The following is a 7,169-nucleotide window of genomic DNA, read 5'->3' on the forward strand; positions in this document are numbered from 1 at the left end:
AGTTTTTGATGTTTTTGAAACACAGTGAATACAGTGTTGTGGAGCAACTACACAAACAGCCAGCCCGTATTTCTGTATTAGCTTTACTCTTAAACTCGAAGTACATCGGAATGCACTATTAAAGGTGCTAAACGAAACATATGTGGCTGACGATATTTCGGTAAACAAGCTGGATCGACTGATCAACAATATTGGTGCTGACAATTTTATCTTCTTCAGTGATGATGAAATACCATCCGGAGGAAGAGGTTCTACTAAAGCCTCATGTTACTGTCCGATGCAAAGGGTACACACTCCCGGGGGCCTTGGTTGATAATGGATCTGCACTAAATGTATTGCCTTTGTCCACTCTTAGTCGATTACCAATAGACAGTTCGCACATGAAAGCATGCCAGAACATAGTAAGGGCTTTGATGGAACAAAAAAGGAGGTTATGGGGAGAATTGAGGTACCATTAAGGATTGGCCCAGTCACTTATGAGGTGGATTTCTTGGTAATAGATATTAAACCCTCCTACAACTGTCTATTGGGGAGACCGTGGATACACTCAGCAGGGGCAGTACCTTCATCATTACATCAAAGGTGAAGTTGGTATCGGAGGATCGGTTGGTAACAATAGATGCAGAGGAGGATATTATCGCAATGATGACTAGCGATGCACCTTATGTGGACATCAACGATGAGGCACTAGAATGTTCTTTTCGGTCGTTAGAATTTGTGAACGCGATGTTTATTGCGGAGGGAAATAGAATTCTAGTACCGAAAATATCCAGGACCACTGATATGGGATTGCGATTGATGGTAGGAAGAGGAGCTTACCCGGGAAAGGATTGGGAAAATATCTTCAGGGAAGGATTGAGGCACCAATGCCGAAGGAAAAGTTTGATAGATTTGGTTTAGGGTACAAGCCAGACATGAACAGAAGAAGAAAGAAGTAGAGAAGAGACAAGAGAGAAGAAGGGCGCGTTTGAATGGACATGAAGCTAAGTGTGAGCCTTTAACCTTTCCCCACATATCTGCATCTTTTGTGTCGGGAGGATTTATTCATCTGAATGTGGAGTGTCCAGTAGCGGCATGGGAGGAATGTTGGAAAATGTTTATACCAACGCCATAGAAGCAACGGAAAGGAGGGCTTTGTTGGAGATCTGCCCTTATGAGCCTGGAAGCGAGCTAAACAATTGGACTGCTGAAGAAATCCCTGTAGTCTTTAGGGCTTATTCAGAGTAATGCTCAAAACATTCCTGTTGTTTGTTGACCTAGAAACAATATGAAATTTTTGTGAAATAGGCATTGGGCCTAAATATCATTATTTTAATGAAATACGTGTCAACGTTCATCTTGATCAGTCATTTTTTTTCCTTTCATATTTTTCATTTGGTTGATTGTCTTGCAAATAATTCTTTCATTTGTAATTCTTTTGCACAAACATATTCATAAATTTATATTCTTGGTATATTCTTTGATCTGCCCACATAGGTCTTCAGATATCAATGACATGAGTGACGCTGCCTCAAACGCGGAGCCTATTTTTGAGCAAGAAGTGTGTTCAGAGGGATCCCACGACTTTGAAAATGACGAAGATTATGATGCATCTCCGGACTTGTTAAGAATGATGGAACAAGAGGATAAGCATATCCTACCTCATAGGGAATCGTTAGAAATAGTGAGCCTAGAGGATGGAAAGGAGGTGAAAATTGGAACTGAAATCACCGCAAAGACAAGGCAAGACCTCATTAATTTGCTCCGAGAGTTCAAGGATGTTTTCGCGTGGTCGTACCAAGATATGCCTGGGCTAAGTACTAACATTGTGGTGCATCGTCTGCCCATAAAGGAGGATTGTAAACCCGTTCAACAGAAGCTTAGGAGAATGAGACCTGACATTGTGTTGAAAATAAGAGAAGAAGTCAAAAGACAATTCGACGCTGGTTTCTTACAAGAGGTCAAGTATTCGGATTGGGTAGCCAACATCGTCACTGTTCCCAAAAAGATGGAAAGGTACGAATGTGTTGGATTATAGGGATTTAAACAAGGCTAGTCCAAAGGACAACTTTCCACTGCCTCACATTGATACTTTGGTAGATAACACGGCGGGCTATTCATTGTTTTCTTTCATGGACGGTTTCTCTGGATACAATCAAATAAAGATGCATCCTGGAGACATGAGGAAAACCACATTCATTACCTTATGGGGAACATTCTGTTACAAGGTAATGCCCTTCGGATTGAAGAATCGGGAGCAACGTATCAAAGAGCTATGGTGACTTTATTTCACGACATGATGCACAAGGAGATCGAAGTCTATGTTGACGATATGATCGCGAAGTCTAGAACGGAAGAAGAGCATGTTCAGGTCTTAAAAGGTTATTTTTGAGATTAAAGAAATTTCAGCTCAAGCTTAACCCGGCCAAATGCACGTTTGGAGCCAGATCAGGGAAGTTATTAGGCTTCATAGTTAGCAAAAAGGGGATCGAGGTTGACCCAGACAAAGTAAAGGCAATACGAGATTTACCTCCCCCGCGCACTCAGAAGGAGGTTCGAGGTTTCCTAGGGAGGCTGAATTACATCGCTCGGTTCATCTCACAACTGACAGAGAAATGTGATCCAGTATTCCGGCTCTTAAAGAAACATAATCCGGGCGAATGGGATGAAGAGTGTCAGAGGGCTTTCGATAAGATAAAGCAGTACTTGGCTAATACTCCAGTCTTATCACCTCCAAGTCCAGATAGGCCATTGATATTGTATCTAACAGTGTTGGAGAATTCCATGGGATGCGTATTGGGCCAACATGATGAGACGGGAAAGAAAGAAAGGGCAATATACTATCTCAGTAAGAAATTTACCGATTGCGAAATGAGGTACTCATCATTGAGAAGTTGTGTTGTGCTCTAATCGGGCAACCCGAAGACTGAGGCAGTATATGTTGTATCACACGACTTGGTTGATTTCAAAGTTAGATCCTTTAAAATATATGATGGAATCGACTGCTTTGAACGGGAGAATGGCTAGATGGCAGATCTTGCTCTCAGAATTTGATATAGTATATGTCAGTCAGAAGGCCATAAAGGGAAGTGCAATAGCCGATTTCCTAGCTAGTAGAGCCTTGGAGGACTATGAATCTTTGAATTTCGATTTTCCAAACGAGGACTTGATGTATGTGGCGAATACTGAAGAAAATCCTCAAATGGATCACGTATGGAAGTTAAATTTTGATGGAGCTTCAAATGCTACGGGTAATGGAGTTGGGGCAGTTTTGGTATCCCCAAGCGGAGATCATTATCCTGTTGCTAGTAAGTTGGACTTCGATTGTACAAATAACATGGCAGAATATGAAGCATGTATTATGGGCATTCGTGCAGCCATTGAACGGAACATCAAAGTACTAGAGTATACGGGGATTCAGCGTTGGTGATATACCAACTCAAAGGGGAGTGGGAGACTAGAGATCCTAAGCTAATCGGTTATAGAAAACTAGTTCTTGAATTGGCTGAGGAGTTTGATGATATCACCTTTATTACCTCCACGGGAGGAAAACCAAATGGCTGATGCATTAGCTACTCTAGCTTCGATGATTCAGGTGAATAGACTTGAGGCAATGAGGCCTGTTCAGATGAGTATCTCTGAGACCCGGCTAATTGTTGCAATATTGAGGAGGAGGGAAAAGATGATTGTCCTTGGTATCAGAGTATCCTACAATATGTGAAGAATCGGGAATACCCTGATCAAGCGACAGAGAATGACAAAAGAACTCTGAGAAAGATAGCCATTGAATATGTCTTAGATGGAGAAGTGTTATATAAAAGAAGGAAGGATCAAGTACTGTTAAGATGTGTGGATGCTGTGGAAGCCAAGAAAATTTTGGAGAAGTCCATGAGGGTATTTGTGGACGCACGCCAGTGGTTTCACGATGGCCAGACAGATCATGAGATTTGGGTACTATTGGCCCACCATGGAAGGAGATTGTATTGATCATGCCAGGAAGTGCCACAAATGCCAAATTTACGGAGACAAAATACACGCGCCTCCTTCACCTCTTCACGTCATGACTCTCCTTGGCCGTTTTCCATGTGGGGTATGGATGTTATTGGGCCAATATCACCAAAGGCTTCTAATGGGCATCGCTTCATCTTCGTAGTAATTGATTACTTTACCAAGTGGGTGGAGCTGCTTCATATGCAAATGTCACGAAAGCAGTAGTCAGCAAATTCTTGAAGAAGGAGATCATTTGTCGATATGGAATGCCTGAGAGGATCATATCCGACAATGCGATGAACTTGAATAATAGCACAATAGCTGAAGTTTGTAGCAAATTTAAAATTAAGCATCATAACTCATCGCCGTATCGTCCCAAAATGAATGGTGCAGTGGAGCGGCCAATAAAAACATTAAAAGGATTGTGGGGAAAATGACTGAAACCTACAAGGATTGGCATGAGAAATTATCATTTGCTCTCCTTGCCTATCGAACATCTGTTAGAACTTCTACTGGGGCAACGCCTTTTTCTCTGGTTTATGGAATGGAGGCAGTATTACCCATTGAAGTTGAAATCCCTTCTCTACGGGTGTTATCTGAGCTACAGTTGGATGAAGCCGATTGGATCCAATCTCGGTACGATCAGTTGAACCTAATAGAAGAAAAGAGGCTAAGAGCTATTCACCATGGGCAAATGTACCAGAAACGAATGATGCGAGCCTATAATAAAAAGGTTCGCCCCCGAGAATTTGAGAAGGGACTTGTACTAAAAAAGATTCTTCCTATGCAAAAAGATTATAGAGGAAAATGGATGCCAAATTGGGAAGGCCCTTATGTTGTAAAGAAGGCCTTTTCTGGTGGAGCTTTGATCCTATGCGAGATGGATGGCAAAAGTTTACCAAATCCTGTAAACGCAGACTCCGTCAAGAAATACTTCACTTGAAAGAAAGCGGAACCAAAGTGAAAACCCGTGAAGGGCGCTTTGCTTCCTAAAAAAAAAAAAACTTTGGAGAGGCTAAGGTGAAAACCCGTAAAGGGCACTTTGAGACCAAAGAGGGCTTGAGTCGAAAACCCGGAAAAGGCGACTCAAGTATTGGGCAGGATTGGAACATCAGGATTGAGCGGATCAAATTTGATCGGGGCATATGATGATCTTGCTTTACCAATAAGAAAGATATGCAACGTCTTGAACATTGACAGAGTATTGCAGATCTCCTGAACACATGTCAAACTCAGAAGGGTCTTCGGAAAGTTTGTACAGAGAAACTCAAGCTCGATAATGGGGCACCTAGTCTATGTGTATTCTTGAAATACATTCTTTTATTTTCTTTCTTTCTTCCTTTTTTGTGAAAACGCACATTCATCCACTTCTTTGTTACCTTTCTTTCGCCATCTTTGAGTTTTATTTGGTTATGATCAGAACTAGCTTTATTCTTATCCATTGTTATGATCTTTTTGCAAACATGTTGCATAGGAATATGATTAACGAACTAATAAAACTTTCAGGAAAGAAGTTTTGCAATTACTCTGAAAATTCTAAATAATATAGGACCTGAAACAGACTAATGTTTAGAAAACCAATTTAAAGGGGAAATCTAAGAAGGAAGAGTCTAAGTTAAAGACTATCCTTTCAGATTTTTGTCTAAACATTGATTAACAAATGACAAGCTGTCGTGTTAATTACAAAGCTTAAATGAACAAGCAAGCAATGATCATCAGAATAGAAAGGTACCTCGGAGAAGAGAGCCTTCACTTGCCATAAGACTTGGACGACACCTTGAGAATGGTGTAGGAAACCAGAACGTTCAGATCCTATATCCCGAATTGTGATAAAAGAGGACAGAGAAAAGCCACAATTCTACCCTTAATTACTGTGAGAGAATATGGTACAAATTTGGCGTCCCAGTGGATATAACTTGAGGTTTACAATGGGGACAGTCTGGCTAAATGTTTCTTCAGAAAAATCAGTCAAGCGAGAAGGCGTTGTAGCACAACAGTCACAAAACCTTAATAAACTTCGAGTAATGACAACCTAAGCGAGATCGTTCTCGGAAAAATAAAATTTGCATTCATGCAAACACCATTCACACATGTCTGTTAGGAGCATTTGTTCATTTAGATCATACATCTAATCATTAGGCATAATTAGGTTATTGTACAGGTCATTTCCCCTGAGATTACAGTGGAACAGACCAAAGAATTTCAGATCTTATCTCCCTGAATTACAGCGGAGCAGATCAAGTAGTAATCCTATCTCCTGAGATTACAATGGAGGGATTAAAGGATCTTATCTCTCTGAAGTTACAGTAGAGAAGATCACATCAGGTCTTATCTCCCTGAGATACAGTGGAACAGACCAAAGAATTTCAGATCTATCTCCCTGAGGTTACAGTGGAGCAGATTGAAGCCAGAGATCTTATCTCCCTGAGATTACAGCGGAGCAGATCGAAGACACTATCCTATCTCCCTGAAGTTACAGTGGAGCGGATTAAAATAAGAGATCTTATCTCCCCTGAGATTACAGCGGAGCAGATCGAAGACACTATCCTATCTCCCTGAAGTTACAGTGGAGCGGATTAAAGGATCTTATCTCTCTGAGGTTACAGCAGAGTAGATCGCATCAAGTCTTATTTCCCTGAAGATGCAGTGGAACAGACTGAAAACAATAAGGCGTGTCTCCCTAAAGTTGTAGCGGAGCGGACAGAAGATAGTGATTCTTATCATGTCTAATCTTATTCCCCTAAAGTTGTAGTAGAATAGATGGAAGCGAAGTCACAAACCTTGTCTCTCTGAAGTGCAGTAAGCAGGTTGAAGTCACGAATCTCATCCCCTGAAGTTGCAGTGGAGCGGGTCAAAATGATGGACCTTACTCCCTGAAGCTACAATAGAGTGGATTGAAGCTACAAGTTGTCTTTGGAAGTTACAGTGGAGTGGGTCGACGCAACAAGACACAGTGGATTAGAATAAAGTACTTGAAAAGAAGCGCAGAGAAGTCAATATCGGCAAAGACGGACAAAAATGGCTTTCTTAGTCTTGCTCTTACGTTACACGACAACGACAAAGGGCAGCTGTACAAGCCCATTTACCCAGGGCCCAATACATTACCTAAAACTACCCAGCCAACACCAACCAATCACCCAAACAAAACACACAGAAACCCTAGCCCCGTGTCCCACCGTCTGCCACCCACGACGCCACAA

Source organism: Gossypium hirsutum, chromosome A12 (assembly GCF_007990345.1).
Source record: "Gossypium hirsutum isolate 1008001.06 chromosome A12, Gossypium_hirsutum_v2.1, whole genome shotgun sequence".
In the NCBI taxonomy this organism is placed as follows: domain Eukaryota; kingdom Viridiplantae; phylum Streptophyta; class Magnoliopsida; order Malvales; family Malvaceae; genus Gossypium; species Gossypium hirsutum.